The following is a 19,708-nucleotide window of genomic DNA, read 5'->3' on the forward strand; positions in this document are numbered from 1 at the left end:
TAACATACGCCTTTAAGTATTTTTACTTACTGAAAATTGGTGAAATGCAGTATTTTTCCTCAGCAATGACAAATCTGTAACCTTGAAGTTTTATATGCTGAATGTAAAAATATTTCAGATTTAGTGAAACTATTACTGTTACGGATTATTAGGAATACAAAATGGCGCCCGTAACTTTTGCTTATTCAAACGGCTTCCCTGATAACTCGAAGACTTTGTAAGACATTTCAGTGAAAATTTGCATAGAATTGTATCTTATACTTGTGTGAACTATTGGTTTGGCATTTATAATTTATTTCTTTTCAAATAGACTATTTTTGACCTATCGTGATTTGACAAACTCTGTCGCAAGAAACAGGCACATTCTTCACATTAACTTCGGGTGTACATGTAACATTGTAACATTTTTAAAATGTTTTAACTAGTTGTTATATGATTTTGTAGATTTACATAATATTGTATCCAGTTTTTTTACTATTGTTTCCTTTATTAATATACGGTACCTTATTATTCATACTTCCGTTTCCGTATCGTAGAACCTAGATAGAACTAAACACCAAACATTTTTTGGGGCTCCAAATTATAAAACGTGCTAACCACACAATACCTCCATTCTGGTTGGATGATCTTCCACCTTTCCTTCGACATATGGACGTGAGGCCATGGTCCTTTTTGGGATGCCGTGCCACGGATTATTATTATTATTATTATTATTATTATTATTATTATTATTATTATTATTATTACCAGTGACTAGTTTTGTTATACATAGAAGTACACTTTATTATGCTTTAAATTGTAATAATAATAATAATAATAATAATGATAATACTATTAATGGTAATACTAATAATAATAATAATAATAATAATAATAATAATAGTAATAATAATAAATAAGTTAATAATTCCCCAGTGATAATAGTCGGCCTAATCTAATGCCTTGAAACTATGCCGCTATTTGCAACTTAAAATATTTCGATGTTAAAAACAACATTCGTAATCATTCTACTAGATTTAATTACCATCTTGTTCCCAATACAAAATTATCCAAATGTAAAAATTGGTACTCGCTTTTGACAGTTCACAGGTTTAATCTGTTGCCTCCTGAGGCCCATTTTGTTAGTTTTAGTTTATTTTCCACTAGAAAGAAAAAAATGTTTAATAGATAATCCACTTTATGATTTAAATGATTTTCTTAATTCTAATATTAGTACTAGTATTAGGTTCTAATGTATTTTTATTGCCCATGTTTATAATACTTTGTACTTATTTACAATAAAGCTGATTGATTGATTGATTGTTTCCCACCAGATATCATACGACGGCAATCGAAAGCGATCGTTGAAGCGGTTCAAACTTCAATTGTAGAACAGTTTTTAAAAATAACTACTTTTGTTAAGAAACATACACAAATTAAAACATTGCTCCAAAAGCTATATGAAATAATTAAGAATTTAGTGTAATTAAAAAAAAATGAGAAGCACTCCGTGTACCTATCGATCTACAGTAGAATCCTCTGGCACTGACTGTACCACCTCTTACTTTCATTGTGATAAACTCTCACTATTACAATGAAGGGGAATACAGTAGTGAAGAAGTGATGGAAATTGTCTCTACACAAGCATGGATGAATAGCTGTCTAAAAATTTTGTAGCCTACGACACATACCGGTACAGTATGTTAAAATTAATTTTATTTTGTTCGCAGGATTGCTGCACTCAGCCTGCTGTTGCGTTTCGCGAGCATCTCTGCTCACAAAGTAAGTTTGTCATTTTTAACACCACTTGTATCGTAAATAACTATTATGGTGCCAGCACGATGCGCAGTACCACACAATGTAGTAGGCCTAACCTATACCATGAGAAGTTGCCAGAAGTAGGCTATACTCTGCAGGGAACAAGAGAAAGTTTAACTATATAGTTTTGTAACAGAATCTCTTTGAATACCACTAACTACACCTGTATTAATATTTATATCAACAAACGCTATAATTAAAAGTCTCACTTAAACTATACAGAAATTAGCATAAGATTGTATTACCATTTTGTAAGCTACGCAACGATTTGCGAGTCGGCCGCGTTCTGGCGGCAACGACCATCGCTCCGCCTGCGAACATGGTTACATGAGTCACTGTGGAAAATTATAAGACGCTGATACATTAACATCAGTATTCACAAATTTTGTCCTGCGTCGTAGCTGGGGAGTCTAAGGCATCATGCTTCGATTCGTGTTAGGGAATGAGCGCTAATTCGAGTCCTGAGGGGTAAGAAATTTCCTCATGGAAATTACGAAATGCAGTTTCGGAAACGAGCTATAACGGCCGGGAAGGAGAGGGGGGGTTTCATCGTGCTGATCACACGTTATCTTCATACTGGTTGCGTGATCGTTCACCTCTGTTATGTCCCCTCAAAGGCTGTCGCGCCATGAATTATTTAAAATTATTTTGATATTTGAAGGTCTCATATTATTTTCATTTCTGTCGGTCATAAATTTTATTTTAATTCATCTGAATTTGGAAGTGATCGTCGTGGGAAGACTAGCTACTCTTTCAGCTTCGCACCGCACTAAAATTATTTCTGCACGGAAAACAGATTGAAGATACTTCTATACTAGAGACAAGCACGCGTTGCATCCAAATCCATTTACATGGGCTCGGAAACTATTTGTTACTTGTCTGTGCAGATAAACTTCGACTCTCTGTAATTAAGCGAGTCAAGAGCAGCTGAGAATGATAGCAGCAGGTGTTCGCACGGATGCGTTCTTCAGCCTGCTTCCATATTGGTGCTGCACCTGCTTCGTGACACCTTGAGGCTGGCAGAGACTTTATTCTACGTGACTGAAGAATATCTTGTACATCAATCCATCCATCCATCTGCCAGCCTGTCCGTGTGTCCTTTCATCCCTTTATCTATTTACAATCTTTTTACACCCTCCGTTTATTTATTTATCTTTCCACCAATTCACCCATCCACCTACCCATTTGTCCATCTATCCATCCACCCACCAACCTGTCTACATCTGTCTACACTACAGCCTTCCTCCGTTATACAGGGACATCATTTTATTTTTACTACCATTTCTAATATTAACCTGGCTATACTTTTGGATCAACGATTAAGAACCGGAAACACCGTTTGCTACCTTCTTCCACGACTGGAGTTCGATGATACTGGCGTAAAATACAAACAAATCACTTTACTAGGTATAGAAGGGAAGAAAAGTAGTTCATCCATTTACGTAGACTAGGAAATATCGCGATTTTGAGTTTGATCATTTTCATTAGGTTTTTGTTTAATCAAAATACAGTGCAGTATTAACATTGAGTGTTTTTACTCACGAACTGAGCTTTCCATGCGGACGTATTCATTATGCAGTGTATATTATACTGTCTACAACACATTAGCGTACACTATAGAGAATGAAGTTAGAAAAATAATCATAATATGGATATTTAAACACATTTTTGAAAATGGTGGCCGTTCATTTCGATACAGGCTTCAGTTCTAATGTGAATATTATCGCACTATAGGCTATTGTACGTAATTCCAATTACCAGGTTCGTACTTCGTATCAGTAACTCATGTTGAAACAATTCTGTACCTACTCTATAAAAGAGACCTTACGTACTGTAAATTCAATCTTAACTTCTGCCCGATCCGAAAAGATAAAATTACTCAGACATTCTATCTACTGTCCGTCCAATTGGTTACGTCGTAGAAAGGGAGAAAATCACGTGACAGTTAATTACTTAACGAGGCCCTTTCATTTAAGTTATTTTAAACAATTGTATGGGTATAATATTACGTAGACGTCCAATTCCTAACAGAAATTAATGTTCCCAGAAAAGAGCTAAGACAGCCCAGCCACTAGCATTTACAGAGAGGCGAATAGAAGCAGGTGGGGGAAACCGGGATGCGACGTAGGCAAATGGAAAATGATGCAATATTGAAAGCTCTTTCGTCACTGGAAAACGCGAACATATTTTTGGAACCTACTGTTTACTATGACCGTAAGGCTACTATGACTGTATATGCGGTCTTGGATCTGTGTGGAGACGGTTGAACTTCATTAGTAGAAGGGGTGGGAGTGAAGTACATTCAAAAACTCAGGTACAATAAAAATTGAAGTAAAAATGAAATGATGTCCTTACCTATCTTGCACCACCCTTTTATCATTCTACCTCCGAAGCATTCCTGCGTTCTTCGATCTGTCTTTCATTCCACCGTTTACCCTTCCTTCTTTTATTTATTCACTTACCTATGTATCATCCAACCATCCATCCATCCGTCCGTCGACCTGGTTGGCGAGTTGGTATGGCGCTGGCCTTCTATGCCCAAGGTTGCGGGTTCGACCCCGGGCCAGGTCGATGGCATTTAAGTGTGCTTAAATGCGTCAGGCTCATGTCAGTAGATTTACTGGCATGTAAAGGAACTCCTGCGGGACAAAATTCCGGCACATCCGGCGACGCTGATATAACCTCTGCAGTTGCGAGCATCGTTAAATAAAACATAACATTTTTCCATCCATCCACCCACCCATCCATCCATCCATCCATCCGATGCAGTCATCTTTCAATCAATCCATCTCCTCCGTTGTCATTCGACCATCCATCCGACCGACCGTCCTTCCGTCCGTTCGTCCGTCTGTCTATCTATTTACTATCTCTCCACCCATCCATCTATCCATTCGTCCATCCATCCATTTATCCATTCGTCTACTATCCATCTATCCATTGTCCATCCATCCATCTGATCAAGTCATCTTTCAATCAATCCATCTCCTTCGTTATCATTCGACCATCCATCCGACCGACCCTCCTTCCGTCCGTTCGTCCGTCTGTCTATCTATTTACTATCTCTCCACCCATCCATCTATCCATTCGTCCATCCATCCATTTATCCATTCGTCTACTATCCATCTATCCATTGTCCATCCATCCATCTGATCAAGTCATCTTTCAATCAATCCATCTCCTTCGTTGTCATTCGACCATCCATCCGACCGACCCTCCTTCCGTCCGTTCGTCCGTCTGTCTATCTATTTACTATCTCTCCACCCATCCATCTATCCATTCGTCCATCCATTCATTTATCCATTCATCTACCATCCATCTATCCTTTGTCCATCCATCCATCCATCTGATCCAGTCATCTTTCAATCAATCCATCTCCTCCGTTGTCATTCGACCATCCATCCGACCGACCGTCCGTTCGTCTATCTATTTACTATCTCTCCACCCATCCATCTATCCATTCGTCCATCCATCCATTTATCCATTCATCTACCATCCATCTATCCATTGTCCATCCATCCATCCATCCATCGAACCATCGCACCCAACCAACCGACCAACCAACCTGCCATTAATTAAGCAATTCATTCATCTGTCTACCTATTTACCTGCATGTCTATCCATCCATGCATACAGCCATCTGTTCGTCCATCTTTCCGACTATCATATATGCTGTTCAAGCATGTGAATGTATGTTCATTAGTTCAGATTAATTGAAGAGAGATATTCTCAACATTAAATCACATCCAGAGTTGTTCACTTTGCTTTTATGTGCCATTATGCACGTAATCCATTTGGAATATAAACAGCTGAAGATATCTACTTTGTTGAAACATTGCCCTCATTCGCACTACGTAAATCGGTTTTATTCAATGCCGTAATGGAAGTTCGACAATTGGCGTGCTTTGTAGGTGTGAACGCAGAACTAAAAAATTTAAAACAAACCATTACATCGCAGAGACACGCCGGTGAATTCATTACCTCGGATGCATTTCTTCGGGCTACACCACATAGCCGCTAATCATGCCCTTATACGGAAGTCTGCGAGTCATCTGGTTCTAATTGTTATATAAATCTACCTCACTAGTTTGTATTCAGATGATAAATATAGCCTTTGGCTTGTTTTGCCTGAGTAATTTGTGAAAATTGATTTGTAGTCGATAATCTAAACATTAAACTGTACCTTGTACACTGTTAATTTTTTTTCTTTCACATGAATATATGATAATTGTAGTCGTGTCAGTCACTGATAAATACGCGTTATTCAAGACTTTATTTAATATACGTTCATAGCATTTACGAACAGCTGTTATTGTAACTTTTTTGCTTTGGTTTCTTGTGACGATTAATTTGTTCAATGACATTCGATTTGTTTATACGTTATGGCGTACTGTATTGATATTTTTCATAAATAAAGACGTGTTACTTTATTAAGATTCGCGATAGTTTTATCAAATAATATTAATGGGTATTTATTTTATGTAATTTTGTCTTCCTTACAGATAGCAAAATAAAATTAAATATAGGCCTACTAAGTATAGGGCAAGACAACGAAACGGGCGATCTTTAAACCTTAATAGGCCCTAATTATGGCACTGATCGATTTAGAATAAAATATTTACTCTAAATTTAAAGTACCGGTACATGAAATAATCTTTAACGGTACCTCATAACTAGAGGTAAGAAGTTCCTACCAAAACTGTTAAGTTGTGTGAGCTTGGATTATATATCTACGGAGTGAATTGTAGTGACGCAGCTCTCAACGTCAACAAACCAGCAAAAGACAGATGCACAGTCTAGTGGTGATCAAACTTGTCTTAGTGACAATGATCCATGGCCTTAGAATCAGAAACAAAATTAACAATTAACATCGTGTGTATATACAAGTTAGAATAACAAATAAAATACGTAATAATTTGTATCTAGTCTTTTTACAATAATTAATAATAATTACATTTTCAGTTTATCAAAAATACACTTTTCTGTGTTCAGAAAAATAATACATAACATGTATTTGTACCCTGAAAGTGTTCGTTCTAAGTCACAAAACGTAACTGGAACAAATCTGAAATATACATTATTCCTTACTGTATCACAAAGTGAACAACAGCTCTGTGAATATAATAGTGCATTTCGTATATATGGGTCATCACATTAAAACCATTATTCGTTTCAAGAACACTTTTCATTTTTTGCTTCAGTGACTATTTTTTTTTTTCACGATTTTTTTTTATTTATTAAACAATAAATTAATAAAACAGTATACAATACTAATAATGGTGCACATGTACATTCCAAGTTATACAGTAAGCTAATATATCAGTATGCAGTACTGAAATAATTTCGTATGTACACTTCAAACTAAGCAAATTAATGATTTTACCATTATACAAAACTGAAGCCAAAACACATATACATTTCAATCTGAACAGATAAGCTGATATAATCAGTATACAGTACTGAGAGCAAATTTCCATTACACTTTTAGGCTAAACAATTTAACTGATATTACCAGTATGCAGTACTAAAACCAAATCACATATACATTTCAACCTGGACAAATAATCTGTTATAGCCAGTATGCAGTACTGACACAATTTCACACGTACACTTCAATCGAATCAATAAACTCATAGAATGTATGCTGTAGTGACAACAAATTCCATGCATACTTTTTCCCCCGTACATACTTTAAATAACCTTGTAAATACGTATTAACCATGATAAAATAACATAAAAATCTGACTTGCACTATTTAAGTAATTCCTTCACTCTATAATAAGCAAACAGTGCATGTTCATTCATCCAATAACAAAATTCATTCATTCCGGGAGAAACCACCCACTCTATACTCAGAAGGAACTTTATTTCATTAAGACAAATTAAAATAAAGACATGTATTTAAATTAGGCTGATATGTCCTATTGAAAGTGTTTGTACTATCAAATTTAATTAATCTAAGTGCCCGAGATAATTCCCAAACAAAAGGTCCCATTTTCGATAGAGAATTCTGTTCCTTCTAGCCTGATTAATATAAGCTACATATTGTGTTTTAAAGGTATTCTCTTGGTTCTGAATAAGGAAAGTTACTGTATGACCTATCAACCACAGTGCAGCATTTTGTCTTTGCTGTGGCTTGAGATTAAAGTCTGGTAATTGAAACATTGTAGGCTGAAGAGTGTCGTTTCCAAATATATTATTGTCCTTCACATATTTCCCAAATTGTTCTCGGATGGATAGATTCCTTGTACAAGTATTAAGACGATGATGCAAGGAGTCTTTTTGTTGACAATACTGACACACATCGTTGTTTACTCTGTTTATTTTAAATAAACGTTCTTTTGTTGCGATTATATCATGAATTATTGTATACCACACAGAACGCACTGTCACCGGTAGTACCCGAGAATTTATATTCTTCCAAAGTTGAGTGAACTTGGTATTCTCTGGTACAATACGCTGAATACGTAGAGGAGCAACAGGAACAGTTGGTACTAATGTATTGTATATTGCCTTTGATAAACTTTTGTTTACGATAAACTGAGCGGGGTCTAGATAACTCCATTCTTGTATATAAGTCCAAAGGTACTTGAGATATCGTGGCACAACACGTAAATCAGGAGGATTTCGCAAATCACCTGCTGTCGTCCAAAACTGTAGCCAGAAAGCGGAAAAACACGATAGAGTATGCTGTATTTTCCGTCCGCGACTTAAAAATAAGGCCATACACTTCAGACGAATATTTAGTAGTCCTATCCCCCCTTCAGTGGGTTGGAGACACAGAGTTGACAGGGGCACACGAAAGGTGCTTCCTTTCCATAAGAACCAGCATATTGCACTCGTTATTTGCCTTGCAAAGGTAATTGTTATTGGAAGCGCCTGGGCCAGGTACCAACATTTCGATAGCAGAAATGTGTGCACTATCCAACTTCTCTGATGTAAAGTGAGATCACGATAATAAAGCTGTTGAGCGGTAATTTTAATTGTCTGGGAGACAATTTTCCAATTTTGTTGTTGCATTTCAATAATGGATGGTGCAAATAAAATACCTAGAATTTTTAAGGATGTAATTGTTGTGAAAGGAGCAACTTGAGGTTGAATATCCCAGGGCCCAAGAGGTAGTATGTGTGATTTGTGATAGTTTAGCTTTAGTCCAGACATCGCAGAATATTGATGTAGAGAATCCGTCATGTGTTGAATATCCTCTTCATTTGCAAGGATTACGTTCACATCATCAGCATACGCCGCCACAGACAGATGATAATTATTAAAAGATACACCAGTGATATTTTCATCTAACTTCAGTAACAGAGGATGTAGGGCTAAGATAAATAATGTCATAGATGCTGGACAGCCCTGACGAACTGATTTAGAAACAGGAATCTCTGGTGTTTGAAAACCATTAATTTGAATAACTGATACAATATTAGTATATAAGGTCTGTATATAAGATATAAACTTCACACTAAACCCATACCAAGACAAGCAGTGAAACAGGTATTCATGACTAAGATTATCAAATGCCCTATGAAAATCCAAGGAGGCTATAAGGTATTTGTTTCGGGAGTGATTGGCATGAGCAATGACATCTCTTAAAGAACATATGACATTAAATATATTACGTCCTATTATTCCGCAATGCTGTTCTGAATGTAAGAGCTGGCTAAGAAGTGGTCGTATCCTGTTGGTCAATACCTTCGCTAACAGTTTATAGTCATAATTTAGGAGACTGATTGGTCTATAATCATTCACATGGTCGTGCCCGTTTTTCTTTTTAATTAGGACTACGATCCCACGTCTTTGGGATGTACAAAGTCTCTGTCTAGTAATAATAACATTGAGAACTTCAGTAAAATCGGTGCCTATTAGGTCCCAAAATTTAAGGTAGAATTCCTGTGGGATTCCGTCGCTGCCAGGAGTTTTTGATTTTTTCCCTTGCAAAAGAGCTGCATAAACTTCTTCCTTACTGATATGTTGTTCCAAATTTTCATTTTCCATTTCCGAGATTCGATATGGTGCAGGTCCATAAAAATTGTCTAGATTAGTGTGCCGAACTGTTTCGTTACTGAATAAATGACTATAATGTTCGTAAAACACACGACTAATTGAATGTTGTGTAGTATATTCTTGTCCATCGTTATTATTAATTTTCAGGATCATACTTTTATTACGACGTTTTTGATCAGCTAATAGGTGATATAGATTCGTCTTTTCGTCTAACACATTTAGTGCCACCCGACTACGTATTTTGATTCCTTCAAGTCTCCTCCGGTATATATTTGTAATTTTTGCTTTAATACAACTCATATCAGATCGACTTTTCGCTGTAGGCACATAAAGCTTCTGTATGTCCGATAAACATCGGAAGTAAAAGTTTAATTTATTTTCTTCTGCGTGATGTTTATTATACGAATATTGTTTGAAAAGGTATTTGATTTTGGGTTTTACTAGTTTTTCCCACCATTCAGCTATATCAGAATATCGTGTTTTTTGTAAAGTCCACACTTCCCAAGATTGTTGTACGAGATTTTTAAGTTCTATATCTTCCAAATAACTTATATTCATTTTCCAATATGTTCGACCCATAGGAATAAAGGAGGCATTCAATGCTATACGAAGTATAACAGCAGCATGGTCAGAGAAGGGGACGGCTGAGGTTTCTACCCGACTAATTTTCTTTTTAATATTCTTCAATACATAAAATCGATCGAATCTTGCAGCAGAATTGTGTGAAAAATATGTATATTCTATACTGCGGGCTGTGTGTATCCATGCGTCTTCCATTTGCAGTTGATTAATTAGCTGTTGTAAAGCAACACTAGGCTGGTAAGCACCGGTACAGTCCTGGGGCCTGAGAACACAATTGAAGTCCCCTCCAAGTATGTATGATGGGGGTAGGTCACGCATCAAATAAGGAACATCATTTTGAAAAAAGTCATTCCTTGCTAATCTTTTGTTACTCCCAGAAGGTGCATAAATATTTATAAAAACATGTCCCCGATAAGTACCACTGATACCTCTACCAGAGGGGAGTTTTTCAATATTCTCCAAATTTAACCCGGATTTAGTTAAGAACCCTGTACCCAAATATTCCGATCCAATATTGATATATGAATTATAACCATAAATTGAGCAAAAACTGTCACATACGATTTCTTGTAAAAAAACAATGTCTATATCATTTACATTTAAAAAAGACTGTAACATTTTCATTTTTGTAGGTGATGAGCTGCTATTAAAATTCACCGTTGCAATAGTCAAAGTCAGTGCCATAATAACACTATAAATTAGCGGCGAAGCCATGAAGACTAATATTGATCTGCTTTCCGTAAGTGTAAAGTGCCTGACTTGCTTTCGTCAGACTTGTATGGATGTACACGTTGTTTCGTAATCACTTTCGTTAGTTTTTTTGAACCATGCGTTTCAGTTCGTGAATCAATCATGTCTACTTCACTTTCCATTGTCTTCCCTTCCATTTCTATCTCGTCACTCCAGTTATCACCTTCCATCCGCGTCCGAGATTCCTGTATACTGGTTATTGCATTAGACTGGTTACTACTCCCCTTTGTTAATTTAACTTGATTTCCATCATCTTTTATATGGGAATCCAGTTGTGATGAGTTTCCAAGTATTTTGTTTTTTTCTATGTTCGTAGATTGACCATCATTTTTGACTTGATCAAGTTCAGGATTTCTCTTACGACGTTTCTTCCCAGGCTCTTTAGCTTCAATATATATTTTAGAAATTTGTCCATTACTTGTGTCACTTCCATCCTCATCAGCCGTTATAGTATCAGAATCTTCAATTTCAACGAGATTGTTCTCTATATCGTCTTGTATGGGGTCTTGTCCTAATAACATGGTCGGTCTGGTAGTAGTTTCAGTAGAAGTTCCATCTTCTCTTGGGAACTCTTGTCCACCTTGTCCATCTTCTCTAGTATTCTGCTCAATCGTACGCGAGCTAGCACTGGTGGTTGCCTCCTCTGAGATCGGAAGAACGGTCGAAGGATGATTTTCATCAGGCAAATCTCGTATCGGTTTTAGAAGATCACTCATCAGAAAGGGTCTGTTATTATTATTCCCAATTTGACGCGAACCTTTACTAGGACAATAACGGCGAATATGAGATGCACTGCCACAAAGGAAGCAAGTTTGTTCTTGACCTGGATAGACAACATAAGCCTCATAGCCAGCAATATATAATGTAGATGGAATTTGCTTGTTAATTTGCATATTCACTAGTCTAATACCAGTATCCACCTGAAATCGATATTTTTTGGACCACTTTTCATTTATTATTTCTTGCACTTTCCCGTAAGTTTGCAAAACATGCATAATTCTGTCATTTGGCACTTCTGGTGGCACGTTTAAGATTCTAACTGTAGTAGTATCAAACTCACCTGCTGTTATGTTTACAGTTGTTGTTGCACCATTCATTAGCTGGATTGTTGAAGTTCCGGTGTGTAGTTGAAGATGTTTCTCGTAGCTAAGTTGATTATTGAATTTTATGTACACTGCATTCTGTTTACTCACTAGTTGTAATGTGTCCAATTCATCTTCTCGAACGTTGATATTTTCTTCTAACCATTGGTGTATTTCGTATGCAGTAGGACGTTGTTGATCTTTATTAAACACTGCTTTAATAGTATTCTTCCTACAGATTTTACTTGCCATTGCTAATCAAAATAATTCAAACAAAACAAGAACAACAAACCGCGAGCACAGTAGTCGGAACACCGCTGCTCAACAAGATTGAGAGACGAGACGTCCGTCCACCTCAAGGGTTGGAACGTAACTGACTATTGGGACTTCTGCGGATTGGTATATATATTTGAACAATAATTATTCTTCCACATCTCGCAGCATAGTAATTTCTGTATTTCTAGACTGCAGCAGAGTGACTCCTACAGACAATTATTTGAAGAGATATTGAAACATACCAAAATATTACATATAGTAGGTCAAGAAAGCAAGAAATTACGCCTGTTTTGATTCAAATTTTGAAGTAGAATGTTTCTCTTGATTTTTGTATCCTCCATGGAGAAAAAAAATATTCCATATAAATATTTCATAGTACAGTGTCCGTGAAACAATATTTCTTCTTTGCATTATGTATACACATTACATAATTTCCACGTAATATATGTACTCCATTTGCTTATAGGCTTGTATGATTACCAGTAAATGTTTAAGTTTTCCTTTCAACTTCGTGTGATTGGAAGATTTAAATTTCTGTCATGTTAAAAACCGCTCACTAAACTGCACAACTACGCTGAAAACGTTAGCACGTATTGAAACTGCTTCTCTACTATGCATATTGCTGTAATGTAGTTACGAAAATCATCCATCCACAGTTGCGGATATACTGTGAGTTGTTTATATGAACAGAGTACAGTATACACAACAGGCAACTAGTGAGATGATCTATATGCGTGTCTGCACACAACCTGAAATCTGTGTTTAGGTACTAACTTCCTACCTCTGCTCATAACAATACTTTATGTTCTGAACACAAAGTCCTGAAGGTTACCTCTATTTCGCTGCACACATTTTTCAAATCTAGATTCTATGTTTCCCATTACCGGACGCAACATGTTCACAGGAATTTCAGAAACTTCACTACGGATTCCTTCTTTGAGCTCTTTCATGTTCCGTGGGGATGGATTGAATTTTATTGAATTTCAGGAAGGATGTAATACGACCCAGAAGACGTGTTGTCTAATCTCGAACTAGGCGCATCCACAACCCACATCGACTGACTACACTAAGGCTCTTCGTACCAAGGTTTCGATGAGAGAGGTCCGTCCGTGCGCCAGCCGGCGTTTGGGTAATATTAATGAACGATGTTTGTCGCCGAACGGTCGCGCTCTTGTACGAATACAGCACTCTGCACCGTGCACTTAATCTGGACTATGGTAATGATGACATTGACATGCGAACTGATGGCGAAATGAATCGGAGGTCCAACTTCGAATGTTACCCAGCATTTCCGCTTCAATTGGTTTAGAGAAAACTTCAGGGGGGGGGGGGAACATAATATAGACCTTCATAGCTTCCTTTGAATTCGTAATACAGTAAAACCTGTATTAACCGAAATAAATAGCGCTAACCCCATTTCGGATAATAATTGTATACTCTTTTTAGGGTTAAAAGGTTAGAAACTGACTGGTAAGTGGGGTATATGAAAGCATCACGTTTATTTAAAAAAGAATGAGTGTGTGTGTGTGTGCGTGCGTGTGTGTGTTTTCGCATCTATTTCTGGCAACAGTGTCACACCCCCTTATTGCTAGGGGTGGGTTTGCTGACTCAAACAATAGGACGTGTTGTTCCCCTCGCACGCATTCTTCTCACCTGCTTATAGTGATATCTACTTGTCTTCGAAACTGCTTCTATCTAGCACATATTTTTCCATAAAGGTTGAAAATGAAAGTATACAGGGTGGAAGTGAAATAACCCTGCATATAGAAAAGGACGATAGAGTACACTTAAAAGAATAGAAACCTATATTACTTATCGTAATTAAATGTACGGTTAATTATAAAATTAAGTTGGAAATTTCAGCAGTCCGGCAACATCGCCGCTAACATTGTAATCTTTCTTCTAGTAATAAAGATGTAAGAGGTCAACGAGCTCAGGTCTGTCTCTGTACGGGAGACAACTCTCGCTACGACGTTGCAATCTGTTCGCAACGTTCAGTGACTTGAAATTAGTGGTTTTTAAATTAAATTTACACGAAAACCGTCCACGCTATTTAAATACTCCAGAGGGATAAATGATTCCTTATTAGATTTTCTATCGATATGGACAAAAGTCACGATCTTACTCGCAATAGTTACCGAATAAGAGGCTGTTTAACATTTGGGGGGGGGGGAAACTACATCGTACGTAAATGTTTATTTCGTATACAGTACGTACATAGTACAACTTTTAAATTACTTTATAAAAATTCAGTTGCACAACTTACACAATTCAGTTAAACCTGATTTCGGTTGATAAAAGTTCGATTAACGGATGTTTATTGCAATAATAATAATAATAATAATAATAATAATAATATGGCTGAAGATTTCTATGCACAAGAACCAAGTAAAATAAACAAAAATATTGAAAGAGGGAAAAATTGGCAACTATAATTATTTAATGTTGAATGTAGGAAAAACACAGAACACTTTATTTCCAGACATACCACAAACAATTAATCGACAAGATACTATCGTTTCAATAAATATTTTAAACAAATAAATTAAAATCTTAGAAGAAATTAGGAAATACAACCAGTTTACTGGTATATGAGGGGCTCATAACCAGAGTAGACCAAGTCCACCAGTGGTCAGTTTGTGGATTAAGGGGACACTTATTGTGAGTTTTAAATCTTTTACAATTTTCATCCAAAATGTATTAATTTTAAACTACATAAACATGTTTACAATAATATCATATCCACACTTGTGGAGTAACGGTTATTGCGTCTGGCTGCAAAACCAGGTGGCCCGAGTTCGATTCCCGGTCGAGGCAAGTTACCTGATTGAGGTTTTTTCCAGGGTTTTCCCTCAACCCAACAGGCCTATGAGCAAATGCTGGGTAACTTTCGGTGCTGGACCCCGGACTCATTTCACCGGCATTATCACCTTCATCTCATTCAGACGCTAAATAACCTAAGATGTTGATAAAGCGTCGTAAAATAACCTACTAAAAATATCATCTGTACAAAATTTGGTGCCATTAGAGCTAATAGTTTTGGAATGATATTTTAACTGTATTTTATATCGACGTCATTAAAAAGACTCCTTGCGTCACAGTTTTTCACAATTTTTAGTTTATATTAGCTCAAAAGCTTCAGAATAGTCATGGGAACATAAATTAATTAGCTTTCGAGCTCGGTCTAAATAGAGTGTCACAATAAATTTTTAAGTGGATTTTCTTAATTTTTCACCATTATTTCACCATAGTGTCCCCTTAATACAAGAAAACTTAGATTTATTCATTGCCATAATAAACAGAGTCCATAAGTCATTTGTTACTCCACAGAGAGCAGCATTTCCTATGGGAGATGAAGGTTGCTAATCATGATGTTGCAGGCTTACTATTTGGAGCGAGGGGTTGTTTACCAAAATTTACATATAATATCCTTAAATCCTTTAAAATTCCCTTTTATGAGGTTCAGAAGATTGCAATGGAAATTCTGAAGGCCTCTCTTCAAATGTTACACTATCATCTATATGTTAACACGTAAATTTTTGTTTTAATGTACAAATCGAATCAGTATTTTGCTCGTTTCATTTCCCTTTATCTTTTATATTTTGTTAATTCCGGATCCCAGTGGTCAACCTCACTTGAGGACGGATGATTTGAAATCTTAGTAGAAAAGACTCAATTTCTCAAAATTATTCCAGAAGGACTTGGTCCACTCTGGTTGTGAACTCCTCATATAAAATGTCCTCATCTGGCTGAAACATAGTTATTCAAAATCTTGTGCACTTGTAACATTGCAGTGAGTGAAAACACACTTCTGTAAATTTTCCAATGTGAACTGATGTCTAGTGTCTGCAAATATTATGGTCTTGTACTTGGAGAAAGTTCTCTCCACTTCACATGTTGTGAGAGGACAGTAAGTATTTGAGGAATGCCAGCTGCAATGGTGTTAGTGATAAACCTGAAGGCAAAGGAGCAGCTGGATTGCCTAAGAGAAGTTCATTGATCTATTCCCAATCTGGGTTCCTCTTCATGACGCTCTTGAATTTGGACTGCACAGCGCCGATGCGTTGGTTATATGATGTGTTGGCTACTAGAGGAGATAAAATAAATAGAAATGGGTAAAAAGTGTCAAAATCAATTGCGAGAAGATTTGCCTGTCTAATTATGATATTAAAATGAACCGGGTAGGTTTGTTAAAATAAAGAAAAGTAAGAAAAACATGAAAATGACATTTTAGGCGGAAAGCAGGTTGAACGTTCACAATAGACCTTCACTCAAAACAGACAATACTAGACAGTCTGAACCCGGTGTACATGAATGAATGAATGAATGAATATAGTTGTCATTAAGCAATATCTTTTTCGTGAGGCGGCACTTCACAATTAGCCATCTCCCCGTTTTACAACGTTTCTCGTACATGCCATTAGGTCATTAATTGTTTTAATTTATTATTACATTTCTTCCACTCTGTCTTTTCTTGTCTGTCATTATTTCTTCCATTAAACTTATTTCTCTTCCATTACTGCATCAAAATATTATACTTATAACTCTGTACTTTCCTTCTCTATGACACATTCCTCCTCACTTCACATCTCTACCAATTGGCACTTTTAGACCTCACTGCTAACCTTTTCACATACTTATACTTTATTTTAGGTCTTAATTTTCTTTTCTCTCGATTTATTTTTCCTCCACACAATTTCCTTAAGTCATACTGATGTTTTCCCTACTTCATTCACCACTGCTTCCTGCTCTATCTCCTACCTCCAATAGAACTGATGTATATAGACACTAGATTATCTGAAACGAGCAATTGTATGATTTAGGCTCACAAAAAAGTCAAATAGGCAAACTCCTCAGCCTGATGATGATATAATAATAATAATAATAATAATAATAATACTTATGCTTTTAAGGAACCCGGAGGTTCATTCCTGCCCTCACATAAGCCCGCCATCGGTTCCTATCCTGAGCAAGATTAATCCAGTCCCTACCATCGTATCCCACCTCCCTCAAATCCATTTTAATATTATCTTCCCATCTACGTCTCGGCCTCCCCAAAGGTCTTATTCCCTCCGGCCTCCCAACTAACACTCTATATGCATTTCTGAATTCGCCGATACGTACTACATGCCCTGCCCATCTCAAACGTCTGGATTTAATGTTCCTAATTATGTCAGGTGAAGAATACAATGCGTGCAGTTCTGCGTTGTGTAACTTTCTCCATTCTCGTGTAACTTCATCCCTCTTAGCCCCACATATTTTCTTAAGCATCTTATTCTCAAACACCCTTAATCTCTGTTCCTCTCTCAAAGTGAGAGTCCAAGTTTCACAACCATACTGTACAGAACAACCGGTATTATAAGTGTTTTATAAATTCTAACTTTCAGATCTTTTGACAGCAGACTATGTGACAAAATTCTTCTCAACCGATTAATAACAGGCATTTCCCATATTTATTCTGCATTTAATTTCCTCCCAAGTGTCATTCATATTTGTTACTGTTGCTCCAAGATATTTGAATTTTTCTACCTCTTCGAAGGATAAATCTCTAATTTTTATAGTTCCATTTCGTACAATATTCTGGTCACGAGACATAATCATATACTTAGTCTTTTCGGGCCATATTCATAGACATTTTTAGCGCGGGCTTCCGATGGATGACCAGCGTTTTTCGTATTCATAAACCAGTGTTAGGGATAGGATATGATTTGAATTCTGTACTAGTAACCAGTGGATAGCCGGGGCTAGCTTAGTACGCTCGTAGCGCGTGCTGCGAAATGTCTATGAATAGCACCCTTCGGGATTTACTTCCAAACCTATCGCTTTACTTGCTTCAAGTGAGGTGATAGTGCATAATAATAATAATAATAATAATAATAATAATAATAATAATAATAATAATAATAATAATAATGTTATCCTGAACTTTCCTAATGGCATATCTAGAGCGAAGTTAAAAACAAAGGTGATAGTGCATAATTATAATAATAATAATAATAATAATAATAATAATAATAATATAATAGTAATATAGGAAAATAACACGTCAATTTTAGAAGATTTGTCTGACAACTGTCTTGTTCACTAAATATAAGAGGAATGGAACGCATTGGGTCTGTCGGCAGATTGGCAGCCTACGTCGTTTCCGAAATAGAAGTTCTCGAGTACAAGCACAATTGAATGTAGGATTTTACATCTCGTCAGAACTTCAAGAAAGGCTCTGAAGTTCTTTTAACCACCTATAAAATTGAGTATCAGCCTAGATCATATACGTAACAGATAGATCATTGCTATGTTAAAATCGTTTGCACTTTGAAGAGAACAACCGCCAGGATCGCCACCCGTCCGCCGTAAACGAACACGAGACGGCAGTACAGTCGCTGATGCAATTCAAATGGAAATTATGATGTGACTCCTTGTGTAACAACTAGATGGCAGCGCAGTAAACCTGACAAAAGTTGTTAACTTCAAAACCTATAAGGCCGACCAATCTATCTATATATGATCTAGGGTACAAGTTATTTCTCGAATTAAAAATCCACCAGAACTTGATAATGATCACATCACATTCTTCTGGTTCCCAGATCAAGAAATCGTGGGCTCTCTATCCTGTCTCCTACGCGCTTCGGAGCGTAGAGGGACACCGTTCACTTTTCTTTGACAGGAATCGAACGTCGCTCCTTCCTTTATTAAATACTTTAGAAAGCGAACCACAAAGTCTGGCTTGAAGGTCGACATAGATATCAAATTGATTGTCTGATGTAATGTATATTATTTATTGGCTATCATATTGGAAATAAAATAATGCAAGAAGTGACTTTGAAGCTCCTTTCACAGATCTTTGATGTCCATGACACATTTACTATACGTGAAGTTACATCGGTTCATTGGTTTACTAGGACTTTACATGTGTGGTTTCATTTCAGACTAGGGGGAAAAATATAGGAGCAAGCGTATGATATGTAGTATCGTGTTCGAATCCTGTCGGTTTCTCTTGCGGCATCTCATTCCTCCTAGATGCTTCCAACTCTGCAACATGTTAAACAGCTCCTTCCTTCAAATGTTAACTTGTTTTCGCCCACACTCTTTCTGTCACTTGACCTGCATAGTCCGTGAGCATAACAAAACAAGTCATAGGGCTACTTACAATAATTGTGTCCTGTAAGAGATTGCAGATCCAGATTTTCACTTAATTATCGGATATTTTAACTAAGATT

At 36.6% G+C, this 19,708-nt stretch overlaps 1 protein-coding gene across 1 annotated transcript in view; it reads left to right on the plus strand.

Moving 5' to 3' along the window:
• Nucleotides 1-1,720: 1,720 nt before the first annotated feature.
• The window catches only part of LOC138702769 (nucleolar protein dao-5-like), a 966,798-nt gene continuing 948,810 nt past the window's right edge, over nt 1,721-19,708 (plus strand). The window contains exon 1 of the mRNA XM_069830070.1: nt 1,721-1,761. The gene's annotated coding sequence lies outside the window, so the exon portion shown is untranslated. The remainder of the gene's footprint in view (nt 1,762-19,708) is intronic.

The sequence above is a fragment of the Periplaneta americana genome, chromosome 7 (genome assembly GCF_040183065.1).
Source record: "Periplaneta americana isolate PAMFEO1 chromosome 7, P.americana_PAMFEO1_priV1, whole genome shotgun sequence".
Lineage (NCBI taxonomy): Eukaryota > Metazoa > Arthropoda > Insecta > Blattodea > Blattidae > Periplaneta > Periplaneta americana.